The sequence below is a fragment of the Silene latifolia genome, chromosome Y (assembly GCF_048544455.1).
Source record: "Silene latifolia isolate original U9 population chromosome Y, ASM4854445v1, whole genome shotgun sequence".
Classification (NCBI taxonomy): Eukaryota; Viridiplantae; Streptophyta; class Magnoliopsida; order Caryophyllales; family Caryophyllaceae; genus Silene; species Silene latifolia.
In genome coordinates this window covers 362073423-362092377 of record NC_133538.1, presented here as the reverse complement: position 1 = coordinate 362092377, position 18955 = coordinate 362073423, and the positions used below count along the sequence as shown (strand labels likewise).

At 37.6% G+C, this 18955-nt stretch overlaps 1 long non-coding RNA gene across 1 annotated transcript; it reads right to left on the bottom strand.

Moving 5' to 3' along the window:
• Positions 1–4084: 4084 nt before the first annotated feature.
• Positions 4085–5528, bottom strand: LOC141633862 (uncharacterized). The gene is made up of 3 exons (XR_012538615.1): positions 5249–5528; positions 4969–5037; positions 4085–4254 (listed from the first exon to the last, which is right to left on the bottom strand). It is a non-coding gene; the product is annotated as an uncharacterized LOC141633862 (long non-coding RNA).
• Between the last annotated feature and the right edge of the window lie 13427 nt (positions 5529–18955).

The following is an 18955-nucleotide window of genomic DNA, read 5'->3' as shown; positions in this document are numbered from 1 at the left end:
TTGGTTGGTTGAAAGGCAAAAGTTGATAAAATGGTTTAAATGCATGAATGCGCATCCAATAATTTAAACCTAACATGTGAGAGCTTTCTAAGTCGGTTGATTTAATCCAAGTATCATGTATAAGATGTCGAGTTGGATTAATGGTTTATTTGCATGCAAGACGGAAATTAAACATTCATTTACCGTAATAGGTTTATGGTGCATAACGTGATCCATTTGTCTTAATGAAGAATTTTGCAAATATGATTTTGAATGAGCAAATAGTCGTATGATCCATCCTATATCCGGGCTAACCGGAGTCGGGATCGTCATAGACTGATGCTGGAAATGGAACAGGCCCTGCACCAGGCAGCCACATGAGGCGCGAGCCTATTGGCAGTGCAAGGGGGTCTCCCCTGGTTTTGGAAATAAGAAAGAAGGGGCCTGTTTAGGCGCGGGTCAACTAACGATTGTATGCCGTGTTCTTACCTTTTGAAAAATGTTTATAAAACATATTGATAAATTGGTATTTGAACCGATTTGGTTTGAAAGAGTCGTTTAGACCGCATTTGTTGATTTGAGGAACGAGACTCGAATAATCATCATTATTTAGATGATATTCGGTGTCGGGTTCGACTTTGACAAACTTGAGATGAATAGTTTTGAAAATAATTATGAATTAATCGTTTTAAGTTCATTTGAATATCATTAGTCGATACTCATCATCGTACCCGGGTTAAAATCCGGCATGGTATGTAGAACCAAGGACAACTTTGTGTTGGTGACTAATATGCTTGTTTTGAAAATGTAAAGAAATGATGAAAGGCTTTAAAATACCTCCCAAAAATGAAATAAAAGGCTTTAAAATACCTTTTAAATGTTATTAACCAAATATTATCACCGAACCACGGATTTAACCGTCTTGGTATGAGGAACCAAGGGTGAAAAATGTTTTATGGTTAAAACAAATGAAATAAAATAAAAAAGGGTTTGAAAATATTTGAAATGGTATAAACCGATTACAAATATGAAAATGAATTAAAGGAAAAAGACGAGAACAAACACGGTGGAGTTATGCCCTGGGCACCCCATTGAGGTGCGAGCCTTTGTGCACAATAAAGGGCTTCTGCCTCAGGCCAAAACTCCGTTTTGGCTCGTTTATCCCATGTTTTGTATCATGTTTTAGCATGTTATAGTCATGAAACAAATGAAGACATGATAAAGAAGGATTTTTAGACCCTCATACTTACATGTTTGGTTATGGCGAGAAACCGACGTAAGTGTAACAACTCGTTTGGTCGGAAAAGACTAGGTTTAAAACCGTTTTGGTAAGTACACTACTACAAAAATGATCAAAGAGAACGGTTGGTAACCATTCTTATAAGAAGTTTGGACCGTCCTGTGGCCAAGCGTTCTCTTTGATCTAAGAGAACGGTTGAAATAAGTCCACCCGGTCTCTTTGTAACAACAATCAGAACGGTTGTCTTTTAGAACCGTTCTCTTTGATATATCAAAGAGAATGGTTGTATATAAGAACCAGTCTCTTTGATAAGGCAGTTCTTTTTGTTAGAGTTTTAAATTTTTTGGCGCCTTAGTTCTACCTTTTCAAAGAGAACAGTTGTGATAGTACTAACCGTTCTCTTTGATCCTGTTATTTTTTTTTTTTAAATATTTCTATTTTTATCGTAACCCTACACGATTGAATCGTATAGCTCATAAGAATTAAACCTGTTACAATTCAGAAAATCTACCAATTTTTACACAAGAAAAACCTTCCAATTTAATTTGAACCATTAGGACAAATTCTATAGAAACAAAATACAAAATCGTATCATGTTGTTAAGAGCCTACAAATATCGAAGATACGCTATCATGTGCAAAACATAAATAAAAATCCTTCAATCCTCATCACTTAGTCGCATCATAGTGCATAAATCTAACTTTAAAAAATTGCAGAAAAATGAAGCTTGCATCAGTTTCTATAGCATAACTCTCGTGAATAAATCTCTGAAAATCGTCTCATCAGTACCCAATTAGGAGCCTTCGTTGTCCTCGATGCTGTAGGAAGAAAACAACAACAGTAATATATTGATACGGGGCATTTAATAAGCTATCAAAGTTAACTTGTGAGGATAGTACTCTAAAATGGTTAGCAAATACCTTAACGTAAGGACCGACACTCGAATGATCATGTGGTATCAATGGCCTATTTCTACCTTACATAGTGAATCCACCAGGCTAAAGGGAGTCCAAAAGAGCAATATAAATTTTTTACAGGGCTACATGGACTAGAACTCACCTGCTTGGCACCAAGTACAAGTGGAATGAGACACTCGGGTTCGATTGATTGGGTGGACTCATCAATTAGTACCTAAAACCAACAACAATTAAGCACCAAGTGGGCCAGATATTTTCAGGAAAAAAAACTGACGACGAATAACTTCATGCCTGCTGGAACCTAAAATTAGAAAGACGGGGATCTCCAGCTCCAACACATGTACAGCAAATGACGTATGCACTCTGAGCTATCTCCCTTTTTGTTGCTCGCTTCAAAGCTTTGTACTTTTTCTCATCACTGCTGGACAATTCAGCTGAAAAATTAAGACGCGGGCTTTAGCTCAAATTATGACGCAGGCTAAGTTCACAATACAGGCAGGAGGATCATTGAACAAAGAATAAAAATTTACATGATGAAAAGCATCATTTTTACTTCAATCACAAGCAAATATAGGCTAGAACTTTTGTAGTACGGTTTAAGTGAGAGGAGGGTTGTGCATTAGTCCAGATCCGGAATAACCAAAAATCCAGGACCAAAAACCGGTCCAGTCGATTCTGGGGGGGCTGTGAACCGGAATGGATCGGAACCAGTCCATTTTGGACCACACAAAACACTCTACCCCACATGTAATTAAAATTTGGACCAAAAATTTCAATTGGTGGTCGAGGGGCGGTTGGCTTTTCTGCCATTCAACTTTCTGTAGCAGTAGGTTGTCATGTGACAAATACTGTTGGTAGGGACAGCATTGAACGGGTTTTGGCAGCTGGTGCCGAGAAGGCTATCGATTATGAAAATGAGGTACTGGAGTAGCCATTTCAAATTTTCTGTGCATGTTTTCCATAGGCATGTTCATAGTTTGTATAATTAAAAAAATGTCATCTGACTGAGATGCTGAACTAGCAATTAAGGGTCATTTTGATGCTGTTTTGGATACCATTGGTGTTCCAGAGACTGAAAGATTAGGCGTCAATGTGTTGAGGCGAGGTGGACATTACATGACTCTACAGGTAATAACGAAGCTTGTCAGCGTAGTCTCCCTGGAAACTTGTGGCGTTTTTTTTAAATTGGAGAGTAATATTCAATTGAAGTCTATTTTTCTTGGTTTGTAGGGAGAGGCAGCATCATTGTCTGATCATTATGGTTTAGCTATTGGTCTTCCTATGGCTTCAGCCCTTCTACTGAAGAAACAAATTCAATATCGATCTTCTCATGGAATAGGTATGGTGAATCACCAAATTTCAAAAATCAACTTAGGAAAGTTTGGCATTCAGTTAAAATTTTGATGTTTCTAGACTGGTTTTTCTAGTAATTACCTTATTCATTTTGCCGCTGTTGTGTGTGTTTGTCCTTGTAGTACTAGGAATAAGTTTGTGCCGTTGTGCTACATGCTAGTACCTTTGATGCAGAAATTCCTCCTAGGACTCGAATTGTCGAATTATCCAAGCCCACTTCTTATACTGTTCAGTCATAATTTTATTGTACACCTATTAAAGTCGGGGGGTTCCTCAGTGAGCTCCCATGCTTAACAATCTACGTATTCAAATTAACCGAAATTGGTACTCGATAATAAAACCGGTCCATTTTGCCATGTGAAATAGGAACAGACATGACTCCTAACCGAAATGCTCAACAACATCTCTGCCAAATACCCAAAACTCAAAAAAAAGGAACCATTAGAAAAGATTTGAAGAAGGCAAAAGGCAATACCTGTGAGGCATTAAGTTCTGGAAGGCCATGAGCACCAAATCTACGAGGGAAAGTATTTCGAACCATCTGCATCTCGACTTCATGGCCCAGCAAATGGTGGTAAATATACTTGTGCCTAAAAAGCCGATGCTAAATTAAGGTGAACTTTGAAAACATTGAAGTACCATAACTATGCCTAAAAATAATAAACTCACCTAGCAATTGTTTAGTGTCTTCCAGACATAAGCTTTCAGTTGCTCAGTAGTGATGGCGCATTCATCAACAACTGACTTGATCCACAATAGAACTTGCTGGCAGAAAGTAATGTGAATATCATGAGCATTGGTGACTACGAGACAGGAACAAAAGAAGAGATGCACAAAACACAAGTTCATGACCACTAAAACACAACACAAACAAACTCGAAAAATAGTTTCAGAAATCGGTTGCTTTAAACATGAGGGGATCCTTAGTAAATAACACAAGAAATATTACATAAGTGTCCTTCAGATGTAAGGTGAAATAGCTTCCTATATGACCAAAACTTGTGACAAGAAAGAACAACAAATCATTTCTCGGACAAAAAAAAGCAGTGATAGCCACAAATCATCATGAACATGTTTAAGCTGAAAGAACTAAATCTAAAATCAATGTATCTCCATGATCAATAAAAAGTGACAACTAATAACAATAACAACACATTCGACATGTTTATGTTCAAGAGCTGAAAGAATACGAGGGTTAGTATTAAACAGGTTAAAAGACAAACTTGAGAACCATAATGTCAGACTATGCTTGATTGCACGAAAATTTAAAGACGAAAACACGAGCTCTAAAAGTGCGAACACCACACCAGCTGAACCAAAATCCAAAGAGAAAAGGATGAGGGGAAAAGCAGGTAAGAAAGATCTATTTATTGTTGCCAATGTTTTCGTAGGCTGGCTTACTAGATCAACAGAAAGTTAACAAATTTCTGAAAATTTAACAAGACAAGCATATAGTTAAGAACAGATTCAAGTAGATACCCATTAATCAGCCGAATAGTTGTGCGTTCAAGAAGTGAAAGCAGCAGAGGACAGATACTGCGATGAAACCTAAAAAACCTTGCATCAAATGATGAATCGAGCGTGGCTCTCCAAACTGGAATATTTAAACCGAATGCTTCAATCACCACAACAATTATGTAATATTATCATCAAATAACCAAAACAAAAACATACAACATTTTAATGCAACTAATTAAGAACAAATCAAATTACTCGTGAAACCCTAACTAATTAATTGAAACCAGTGAAAAATGAATACCTATTAAGAAGGAATCGATTGAATGGAGGCACATACAACACGAGGCGACAGTGGTAGTCGGCGTGCGGCTTGGCGAATGGCGAAGACAATAAGGATGATTTCATCAATCGTCATGGCGAGTTGTCGCAGTTGACGAATGGTGACGAGAAAGCAGTTGTATGAATGGCCCACCGACGATGCGATGAGGGTGGTGGCGGTGGAAAGGGAAGAAAGTGAGTGAGAGGAAAGGGAAGGATGATGAATGTACGACATACTCCGTATGAGTTGGGATGAATGAAGTGTAAAGGGTTTGAAGGGATTTAATTGAGAACGGCCAAGATAAGGACCGTGCTCTTTGTTTTATCAAAGAGAACGGTTCTGGATATATAACCGGTCTCTTTTATATTTTAAGACGGTTGGTCAAATCTAACCGTTCTCTTTGTGAATGTATGAGAACGGTTTGAGCAAACAACCGTTCTTTATTGGAATTCTATATGCCCGCCAAACTAAAAATAACAAAGAGACCGGTTCCGCTATAAACTGTTCTTGAATGAGCGTTCTCTTTGCCTTAAATTGTAGTAGTGGTAACAATATTGTTTTATTAAGATTAGTGACGGTGTATTGGTCGAAGTGGTCGGTCAAGAGATGTAATGCACGATGACGGTACCAAAAAATGTGTAAGGCTTGTATTTACGATCGGTAGGTCGTAAATACGGGTCGGATTGTGACTTTAGAAGTCGAGTCGAAAATTTTAAGGGAGAAAAGAGGGGGCGGACACTCGCGTAAGTTCTCAAATGGGGGCATTTGAGGGGTATTGATAGGAAAATGAGTGGTTGTGTGAGTTTTGAGCGACGTGGACACCTGGACTGCTCAAAGAGGCTCGAGCCACGTCGCAGGTCTTCGAGTTGTCTTGTCACTATCACATGAGGAAATCATCATTTGTTCTATCCTAGGATTTGGATGAACATCTTTGGTACTTGACTATGTAAGATTCCAGGAAATCTTAAAATAGAAGCATTTGAATGGTTTTGTTTCTTGTGGTTGACTCGGTTTGACTCGTTGTTGGAGTCGGGATTTGAATTTTTGAGTCGGTTTTTGGTCCGGTGTCGGTTTTGACTCTAGTTAGTGTCATTGCGACCCCGTCGTCGTGCATTAAACACTCCAGGTACTTTTGAAAAGTTTTGAAATGTTTTATTTTCGAAATCGTTTTAAGTTTTCCGACGTAAAGTTGTACACAAACTATCGATCAAACGCCGCGATTCCAAAACATGTTATAGTCCGATAATCATCGGGTGTTTGTTGGAGTCTCAACAGATACTGGGTATCTACAGGATCTTCTAAACACCGTGTTCTAATTGAGGTATGGACATTATGAGTTCGTGGTGATGCCGTTCGGGTTGACAAATGCCCCGGCCGTGTTCATTCCGTACTTGGACAAGTTTGTGGTGGTGTTTGTAGATGACATCTTGTTCTATTCTAAGACCAAAGAGGAGCATGAGGAGCATGAGGAGCATAGGATCATATTGGAAACATTAAGAGACAATCAACTCTACGCCAAGCAAAGCAAATGTGAGTTTTGGTTTGAGAAAGTGGCCTTCTTAGGGAATGTGGTGTCAAAAGAGGGAGTATCCGCCGTGGATCCTTGTAAGATAGAAGTCGTGTCAAAGTGGGAGGCACCCAAGAATGTTGCGGAAATACGAATTTTTCTTTGTCTAGCCGAATATTACCGAAGATTTGTGAAAGATTTCTAAAAGATTGCTAGGCCATTGACATCATTAATGAGGAAAGAAAATCATTTCAAGTGGGACAAGAGTTGTGAGACGGCCATGCTAACCCTAAAGGAACGCCTAACCACGGCTCCGGTATTAGCTTTACCAGAAGGATGTGAGATTTTGAGGTTTATACCAAGGCTTCAAAGAACGGCATGGGATGCGTGCTCATGCATAATGGTAAATTTATCGCCGATGTGTCGCGACAATTGAAGCCATATGAGGAGAACTATCGAACCCATGATCTAGAATTGGGAGCCGTCGTGTTTGCTTTGAAGATATGGAGGCATTACCTTTATGGAGCTACCTTCAAGGTGTTTTCCGATCTCAAAAGTTTGAAATCATTTACACCCAAAGGGAGTTGAACATGAGGCAAAGAAGAAGGATAAAACTTATTGGGGATTATTGTTGGAGTAGTGTCCTCCACAATAAGTGCGTTTACATAATAAATCTCGTAAAAGGAATATCAGGGATTTATTTATTTATTTGTCAGTTGGTCATCGTTAATCGGTAATGATTGGCTGACTAGAGTTTGACATTACTGTCGTGTGACGGCGGTGATCAGCTGATCCCTTTAGGTTACACCTATAGGATGACGCCCAAATAGAATAAATTAATTGTTTGTATGAGATACGAGATAATTAATTCCTTGTATTATTTGACTCTTAATTAGTCACGTAAATGTATTATTTGATGACGGGTTATGAACTCAGGACAAGGAGATTGATTATTTAATTATGTGATATTTAAATAATAAATTTATTAGAATTTATTAATTAATTGTTAATTAATTAATTTTATACGATATGTGTATATGTTTTGAGGTGGAATTAATTAGCTATTAAATTTTACAAGAGGTTGTAAAATTAGCTAAATGGGTTAATATTGACACATTGTATGTTGATAAAATGGTCTGATGATTACTTAATAGTTAAGTAGTCATTGGTAGTTAATTTATATTATTTAAGTGTTAAATAATCAAATTAATATTTAATTATGTCAGATAATTAAATATAAGACTTATAAGCATTTGTGGGGCAAATGTCGAAAATCGAAATGGAACCGAAGGGAACCATTTGGAAAGATTTGTATACACTACTAATACACTCATTGTGATTGGAAAAGGTATGCATTTCCCACTAGCATTTGTATGTGAATTGTATACATTTGCATGCTTATATATACCTAAGTCATTCCATCATTTCTAAGGTTGGAAATTTGAAGAAAATTTGGTCTTTGTGTGCTTGTTGTGGATGGTTCATATACACCATCAAAAGACCATATTTTTCTTCTTATTTTGTTCATCCTTTTACAATAAACACATATAAAAGTAAACTAATAATATTATCAAGGTAATAATACTAATTAGTACATCAAATATACATATTACAAAGTTACTACAACTATTAACTAGTTATTAATTTTAGTAGTATTTTGGGCTTATCTTGGGTGCCACCTTAGGAGATTACCTATTTTGGTAATTTTGGTATATTTGGAGAATCATCCACATTCATATAGCTCAAGAACTACAAAGGTAGGAGACCTTTGTAGTGCCCTTACTTGCCTTATACATTGTAAGGAATTTTGTCTTAAGATGGTTTAATACCATCTTTTATACTTTTGTTTGTATGCATGTAGATTTAGACCACTTTAAATTAATTTATAATTTTAATATCATAAGATGAGTATTATTTTGGTCTAAATAACTAACAAGTGGTATCAGAGCATTGTTTAATACATGCATGTTGTTTTAAGACGATTATAGTAATTTATGAGATAAATTAATAAAATTGATATTATGTTACTAAAATTAGTTTTATCACATAATATAGTCTTGTATGTAAATAATCTGGTCTTAAAATGATATGGGACGAAAATTTGATTTTTGTTAAATTCTTCCACTTTTTATAACTTAAAATGGCATAAAATTAAGTGAAAATGCATTAAGAGTTAATTAAATTTGGTTGCATGTTAATTTTATACATGTTTATTTAGAAATAACCACTTTCATGTTCTATTTATGAGATAAGTAGATACTTTAAATTAATGTGATTAATTTAGGTTGTGTATTAATTTTTATTTGATAAAAAATTGGTAAATAATGGTTATTTTGCAAATAAATATTGATTTAATTTTTTGGCTCGGAATTTTTGAATTTTTAGCTCCTGGAAAATTTTCCAAAATGTATAAATTTAATTTTAAAGTTGTTTCAATTTTTATGCTTTTATTTAGAATTAAATCGTAAAAATTGTCCGTTTATCAATTAAATTGTGAAATCGTTTTAAATAAATTTTAAAAACAAAAATTTTCACTTGCTTGGCATTTTTGGTGTAATACCAGAATGTTCATGGCTTTGAAATTTATTTTTCCATAAAGTTTTAAATTAAATGAAATTTTTGTATGATAATTGTGAATTATTATATCATTTTTGTCATAATTGTGTTTTAATTCCCATATAAATTCAAGATAATTGTTTAGAATAATTATTTTGATATTAGACCAGATTAGTATGATGAGTAAGTCTTAAAATTGTTTTAAGAATTGATTATGAATTTTTATTGGCAAAAAATTCCGTCAAAGCAAGCTCAAATGATCGTTGTTGGTAAGTTAGACGATTTGGCACGTCATTTTTCCATAATGCATTTTATTATTCATTTGGATGAATGTTTTTTGTTATCATTTCAATTATGTAATTTTTCCTAATATGGCCATAGGTAGAAGTTGGTATTTTCCGTAATGTAAGGGAATATCGACTTGTTTTGTAATTAATTGCGATTTCGTATCGCCTAATTTGTAATTAATTAATAGTTTTTATTTTAATTTTATTACAAATTGTATAATAGGGTATTGTTATGTAATTTAATTATTAGTAATTAGATGAAGCATCTAAAGACGGAGTTTTCATGAAGACGGTGTTTTCGGAAAGGCGTTCCGAAATCCTAAAGAAGGAGGCCAATTTATGAAGACTCAAGGGACCAAGGAGTTGGTTTCCGAAGTGTAATAATTTTAGTTAATTAGATTAACTAGGTGGCCATATTAGGACTTGTTTGTTTTAATTCATTTATGCATTCATGCCAAATCGTCACTACATGTTTTATTTTTGTTGTTATCGATTTAATTGTCTAGCATTCACCAATTTAGTTCACTTAAAAGTGATAGACAATTAAATTGATAAGATCTCTCACATTTGTTTAAAATTGAGATTAAGCCTTACCAAATAATAGCACCTATGAATCCCTTCTTCATTAGAGGTAGGTTCGGATCACCGAGGTACACTCGTTTTACGTTGGGTAAGTAGGGTAATAAAAGTTATTACGCGTGAAAATTGGTTGGACTCAACGGGATAAATGTGGGTTGAATCGGTCCACCGTGCCCATATTTATTCTGGGGCTAAAAGATAGATTTTAAGAAAATCCGTCACCCAAGAGTTCTAGTAGTAGAATCAGTCAAAGTTGTTGACTCACCAAATTTATATAAATGTGGATTGAATCGGTCCACCGTGCCCGTGTTTATATAAAATTAGATCTTGGAATCATTTATATAATTCAGTGAGAGATCATTATATAAATGGGAACTTGTTAAATAGTTTCACAAGTTAAATATTTCTAGACGATCAATGTTAATCTTTCCTTTATTTCCTTTGTAGTAATCACGATGACTTCTACTAGTGAAACCGTCACCATAGTTAGAGATTCATGGCTACGTTCTTTTATGGACAAATATGTTTTAAAAGCCGACAGTAGTAATTTTAAAGATTGGGAGGAACAACTTCGATTAGCTGCCGCAGGTGATGGTAAATTACGCTACCTTGTCGATCCCTCTCCCCCTTCGCCTAGTACTAGGGACACTGCCGATGTAAGGGAGGCTTTTTCAAATTATCAAAAGGAATCCGTCGCAATAAAAAATGTTTTGATTTTTTCAATGGATCCTGCTTTACAAAGGCAATGTGTCAAGTTTCGCGATGCACATGAAGTATTCTCGAGGCTTTCTACTATGTTTTCTCAAGCCCCAAGAATAATTCAATATGACACCGCAGTTCATTTCTTTGAGGCTAACCTCAAATATGGTCAACCTGTAAGTTCACACGTACTTAAAATGATTGTGTACGTGGAAACTTTAGAGGGGTTGGGATGCAAGATCCCCGACGAACTTGTGGTGGACCGAGTGCTCCACTCTCTCTCGCACGTCAAGGGATTTACCCAATTTAGGGTAAATTACAATATGACGGACATGAAAAAGAGTTTATATGAGCTCCATTCTCTGCTTGTGCAAGAAGAGAAGGACATGGGATTGAGTGGGAGTACAAGGAAAGATGTGCTTGCGATAAATGTGAAGGGGAAGAAGCAGTTTAAGAGGAATGCAGGTAAGAAACTCATTCAGAAAGAGGGCAAAGGTAAAGAAATTGCGAATTGCTCTACCAAGCCTAAACCTATAAAGGGTAATCCTCTTAAAGATACTTGTAATTACTGTAATAACAAGGGACATTGGAGGCGTAATTGTACTAAGTACCTGGATGACATAAAAGCTGGCATTGTGAAGCCAACATGTACTTTCTCAACCGAATCTTTTATGATAGACATAAATTATGCTTCAAATAAAACTTGGGTATTAGATACTGGTTGTGGTTCTCATTTATGCAATCATTTGCAGGGCCTAAAAAGCATAAGAAAGCTAAATAAGGGTGATGTCGATCTCCGAATGGGAAACGGGTCTAAAGTAGCCGCTGTCTCAGTAGGAACTTATGTACTTAGTTTAGCTTCAGGAATGCAGTTGCATCTTAATAATTGTTATTTTGTACCAACACTATCTAGAAATATAATATCCGTATCTGTGTTAGACACAGAAGGGTTTTCCTTTGTAATTAAAGATAAGTGTTGTACTTTTCCCTTAATGGGATTGTATATAGTCAAGCTATTTCAATCAATGGTATTTATATTTTAGATACTTGCAATGATGTTTATCATTTAGATAATAAAATACTCAAAACAGGTGATCCTGATCAATCTTATTTATGGCATTGTCGATTAGGACACATCAACGAGAAGCGCATTAAAAGACTAGTGTCGACTGGTGTAATTAAACCTTTTGATTTCGAATCATTTGGTACATGCGAATCTTGTCTTCTTGGCAAGATGACTCGTTCACCTTTTCTAGGAAAGGGATCTCGAGCTAGTGAGTTGTTGGGTTTAATACATACCAATGTATGCGGTCCAATGACAGTCACTGCTAGAGGTAATTATGACTATTTCATTACTTTTACCGATGACATGGGTAGATAATAAGTGCGTTTACATAATAAATCTCGTAAAAGGAATATCAGGGATTTATTTATTTATTTGTCAGCTGGTCATCCTTAATCGTTAATGATTGGCTGACTAGAGTTTGACATTACTGTCGTGTGACGGCGGTGATCAGCTGATCCCTTTAGGTAACACCTATAGGATGACGCCCAAATAGAATAAATTAATTGTTTGTATGAGATACGAGATAATTAATTCCTTGTATTATTTGACTTTTAATTAGTCACGTAAATGTATTATTTGTTGACGGGTTACGAACTCGGGACAAGGAGATTTGTTATTTAATTATGTGATATTTAAATAATAAATTTATTAGAATTTATTAATTAATTAATTTTATACGATATGTGTATATGTTTTTAGGTGGAATTAATTAGCTATTAAATTTTACAAGAGGTTGTAAAATTAGCTAAATGGGTTAATATTGACACATTGTATGTTGATAAAATGGTCTTATGATTACTTAATAGTTAATTAGTCATTCGTAGTTAATTTATATTATTTAAGTGTTCAATAATCAAATTAATATTTAATTATGTCAGATAATTAAATATAAGACTTATAAGCATTTGTGGGACAAATGTCGAAAATCAAAATGGACCCGAAGGGAACCATTTGGACAGATTTTTATACACTACTAATACACTCATTGTGAGCCGAAAAGGTAGGCATTTCCCACTAGAATTTGTATGTGAATTGTATACATTTGCATGCCTATATATACCTAAGTCATTCCATCATTTCTAAGGTTGGAAATTTGAAGAAAAATTGGTCTTTGTGTGCTTGTTGTGGATGGTTCATATACACCATCAAAAGACCATATTTTTCTTCTTATTTTGTTCATCCTTTTACAATAAACACATATAAAAATAAACTAATAATATTATCAAGGTAATAATATTAATTTGTACATCAATATAAATATTACAAAGTTACTACTACTATTAACTAGTTATTAATTTTAGTAGTATTTTGGGCTTATCTTGGGTGTCACCTTAGGAGATTACCTATTTTGGTAATTTTGGTGTATTTGGAGGATCATCCACATTCATATAGCTCAAGAACTACAAAGGTAGGAGACTTTTGTAGTGCCCTTACTTGCCTTATACAATGTAAGGAACTTTTGTCTTAAGATGGTTTAATACCATCTTTTATACTTTTGTTTGTATGCATGTAGATTTAGAACACTTTAAATTAATTTTGAATTTTAATATCATAAGATGAGTATTAATTTGGTCTAAATAACTAACAATTATGACATGGAGATAGTGTACCATGAAGGGAAGGCTAATACAGTAGTCGATGCTTTGAGTAGGAAGTCGGTTCACTCTTTGTGTACTGCTTTATCCGTGATGAGGGTAAAAGAAGAAGTAGGGAAGATGGCCATTCATGTGATCCGAAAAGGGAAGGCTATTGGTGACCTAACTTTGGAGCCCGAATTGTATGATAAAATCTGGAAGGAACAAGTGAATGATCCCAAGATTCAAGAGTGGAAAGGAGCCTTGGAAGGAATGAAACCTCAAGAATTGAGCTACTTGTGGACGGTTTTCTTAGGTGTAAGGGAAGATGGTTCATACCCAATGATGATGAACTAAAAGGAAAATTATGGACGAAGCCCGTAATACACCTTACTCGGTGCATCCGGGTGGTGACAAGTTGTACAAAGACCTCAAGAAGACGTTTTGGTAGCCAAATATGAAGAAAGAAGTGGTGGAGTTTTTGGCAAGGTGTCTGGCTTGTCAAAGAGTGAAAGGGGAGCACAAGAGACCACAAGGGAAAGTTCAAGTGGAAATTGGAATCGATATAAATGGACATCATTGTTGGATTACCTAGGACTCAAAAGGACAATAACATGATTTGGGTTATTGTAGATAGGTTTACTAAATCGGCTCACTTCATATCAATGAAAGATACTTGGAGCAAGATAGAGTTAGCTAGCGCCCACCGAAAGAATGTGGTCAAGCTACATGGGATGCCAAAGGACAATGTGTCGGATCGCGATTCTAGATTTATCACTAAATTTAGCAAGAGTTGCAAAGTTCTATGGGCACTCAGTTGAAGATGAGTACGACATTTCACCCGACGACGAATGGGCAAACGGAGAGGACTAGCCGAACACTAGAGGATGTGTTAAGAGCGTGTGTCGTGGAGTTCAGATGTACTATTCATCATGGACTCCACTTAGACTAAAAATAGAAAATAGACTCTGACTCGTAATCGTCAAATTTGGTCTAGGGGCTCATTCTTCGAACTTGGATGAAATCTAGAGCAATCAACGAACATTCATCCCACTTATATCTCAATTAGGCGGCATACAGGCTGAATCAAATGGGTCATATCACCGTTGTCTTCAACAAATACCACATTTTCATGATCAACAAATGGGTTACTTCACATTATTCGGCTTGACAGTTGGGATCGGGAGCGTTCAGTTCTCAATCATATCTTGGATTTCATGGTTTAGAGTTTAGACGGTAATAGTTTTGCATATCATCTCCCTTGCCTCGGTGATAAGCACAATATGTGTAACACCCCTTTTAGGAAGGAGTCTTAACATGGCATTCCCGACGAAATGGACGTGTTACCATCTCGGTAATCCGAGGCTGTGAATAACAAAGTAGAACAATTAAAAGGGTACTTTAATTAAAGTTTTTATCGTTATGAAACGATTAGCCAAAATGGCTTTACAACTCCCAAACCAAATGTAAAATAAATGAAATAACATAATGTATAACAACGTTTACTAATGATAATTTAACATAGACTGATAAATGGTGATACCTAGACTCATTTCATCTCGTCATCACTCATACATTCCCAGCATAGCATAACTCACAGCAAATCAACTAATATGTACTTGTTTTATCAACTGCTCCCTATTCAAGCAGAAATCATTGAATGGATCAACGCAGGCCACCCCGAAAATAGGTGTCAATTTGACACAAGACACAAACACGTCAACCACTGGTTGAGTAGGGAAAAAACATAAACATCAAACTACAATGTAAATAACAAGTACATGAAAATATATATAATACAGAAGCACGGAAAATACAAGGTGTACGGTCCTTGTCTTATAGAGGTCAATCGTCCACCACAATGTACAATATAGCACAACTCCCTGGTCACCATGGCCATATTAACATGGTAAAACTCCCTAGTCACCATAGCGTCTCATCACAACACCACATCAACGTCATGGAACAACTCCCTGATCACCGTGCCTTAACACCACACACACTAGCGCATCTCCCTTGTAACACCCCCATATTCAAAGGAGCGTTAACTAGGCCTTCCTTAGCATATAAGGGCGTTACCATCTCGGTTACCCGAGGAAAGTAATAATCAAACGTCAATAAAAGAACTATAATATTGTATTACAAGTGATTTAAACCAACAAGTTATATAAAAGATACAACTCTGAGACTACTTGCTACGACTATCGAATCTCGTGAAGACTCATTCCCGCCCGGACTTCAGCTATCCCCAACATCAACACCTGCTAAGACCGACTGCTCACCATAAGGGATCACGGCAGACACATAACAAACAAACAACCAAACAAGGTCAGTACTGAGATATGACGCAACAAAGGCGACTACCACTATCAACACAATATGATGCTAGCAGACTCATACACACAAACACAATAGTCCCGCCATTCTCTGTCACTGACTGTCCACTGGACCAGTCCTGCCAGTGGGGGACCGCAGCCGTACCCACCAAATCCCCGCTCATCAAATCGAGCGACAACCCTGTCCATTAATGTGCACATCCCCTCCCGTAGCGGGTTCCACGGAGGGCGAAACTAGGGCGTGAAGCCACTCCCGCAAGTGACCCCACTCAGCCGAGGCCACGCCTCGCGAACTATCAACAACAATCACAACCATCACGATACAATTATTATAGCAAACAACCAAACACAACACAGCCACAACATCCGACACACTAGACCATCTACAGAAACTGAGTAGGCGAACCTACCTTTAAGCCATCGCAGCCAATCCATGCCGACAGATAACATGTCCAGCGATCAAGCAACGCCTATAACCAGAATACAATTCTAGATTACTAACAAGCAAACCCTAACTATGAAGAACAAGAACACGGATGATGATAATGACATACCTATAGGGAGAAACTCAGCAAAAGACCGCTACCCAACTCAAGAGACGCTCTCCTAAGGCACAAGGATCTTCACAAAGGTTTCCATGGAGGTTTTGAGGTGAAGGGAAGGGAAAGAGGCGACTGAAGGATAGGAGGAAAGTGGCGGAAGTGATATGCGGATTTAACAAAACGCGATATAAAACCCTCATTGAAACCGGGTACTCGATCGAGTACCCAACATACTCGATCGAGTAGCCCCTACTCGATCGAGTACCCTAACTACTCGATCGAGTAGCCCCTACTCTATCGAGTACCACTCTTAATGCGCAACCCAGATGACTTCAGCACTTACTTCTAAGACTATTCCCACTCCCAAGGTCAGTCAACGCTGGTCAAAGGATCCCTAAAAGGACGGGTATTACAGTCTTCCCCCCTTAAAAAGAACTTCGTCCCCGAAGTTCAACTCACCTCTCCCGCCCATGACTCGGAACCAACACAATCTCACCAATCTTCCCGGTCAAACCATTACTTCTTGTAAACACCATCCCCCCCCCCCATGTCATCATCATCACCGTCCACATTTATACCTATCGATTCTTGCCACTATCATGCAAGCCTTATCACAGTCAACCGTTATTTTATATATATATAAAACATCCGACTCGCAATGCGAATCGTCACTCACGATCTCCCAACATACAATAATTACTATCCAACTATCAATCTAGCACGAGTCTCATATCCACTTTCATGTGGTACAACTAATGCCACCATGTTACTTGGCAACGTGATTCAAATACGATCACACTCACTTTAAAGAACTAAAGTAAGTCGTTATACTTCAGGATTTTTTTTTTTTTTTTTTTTTTTAAACTAAAGCAACACATGATACCAACAACATTATAAACAACTACCAACAACATTATAAACAAGCAAAACATTATTCAAAGACAACCTTTTTATTTCGCGACATTACTCTTCCCCTCTAAAAAGGAACTTCGTCCCCGAAGTTCACCACCCAAATTTCTACGCATTTTACTTATTATCTGATTCATGACATGTGTTAAACATATTATCTATCGTGGACATTACTCGTTAAGCACAAACTTGTTAAATTAGAATTCATACACAAGCCATCGGAATAACTAGTCACCGCTGACAACACCCGTTAAAATGGTATGCACGAACATAGGCGAAGTTTCAACTCCGGTAAATAGATCGTAAGGAGGCGTATGCAATATTAAAGTAACCAGAAATTATTACCGCTTCACTAATTGTGACAAATACACTTATAAAACTTCAATCACGACTTATAACATATGAAATTAACGGTTCAAAGGTGTTACTACGCACTCACAACTACTTTAAACATTAAACTCGCAATTATAAAACAATTGAACCTTTTTAATTTTCGAAAACCCCCTGTAACAGTGCTACTCGATCGAGTATGTAGCGGTACTCGATCGAGTGTCTTGGCTACTCGATCGAGTAGCCCGAGTTCAGAATCCTTTCTTTCTTCCTTTCCTGCAGCTACTCGATGGAGTGTGGGGTACTCTATCGAGTACCTGCAGGCCAAGTACCTTACACAACCCGTTACAGACCAACATATATAAACATGACTGTCACATGAATTGAGTCGGGATGATGTCCCGACTCTCAATTATCCTGCAAAAGGTTAAAGTAGCAAATCCGGCCTTATGGCCTAACGATACAAGTTCATAAATAAAGTTCCCACTAAAAACAACCGAAAATCTAACCACGCTACCACTAACTACTACGAACGATCATGAACAAAGATAGAAACAAGGAGTATTACTCCTGCTGCCTTCTTTGCTCAAACATCACCTCATCATCACCGCCACCACCTCCAGCCATACCTGCACCTGATGAACCCACTCCCGCATCACCTCCTGCTCCTGCTCCCGGGCCCACGTACCATGGAGTCAAGCCACCGTAAGGGAAGGACTGAGGTGCCCCCCACGTCGACTGATCCACCCCGTAGGAATGGAAAACCTCTGAGTAGTCCCCAACTCCGCTCCACCAAACTGGATGCGGTCCCTCGGTCCCTATCCCCTGAGCGTACGCCATCTCGTGCATGTTCTGGAGTGTCAAGGTAGATGACACTCTCTCCGCAGTGTAATCGGATCGCGTCTCCGGGGTGTCGAGGTAAGGGTAGCATGGAAAAGACTGCTGCGCCGTGGTGCTTGGTCGTGGCCTAGTCTCCGAGGCCCTCTCCCTCACTCGACGGGGTCCATTCACCACTCTGGGTCTCTCTACCACCTGAACTCCCGCATTCTCGCCCTTCGTCGACTCCGGCATCTCCTCAAGGATGGTGTCGTCGATGAGATAGGTCTGTAGCTGGCGGGGTCTGTCATCATCCTCCTCCTCCTCGTCATCGGAGTCCACCGTCACTACTGTCGGCTCCAAGGGCTCCGTGGGTGGGAGGTGCTCAGGAGTTGGAATCTTCATCCAACTCATCCCCTACACCCTCCACGCTAGGCTACCGTCAGCCAAGGTCCTCAACCATTTCAGGTCGAGATAGTATTCCCGAT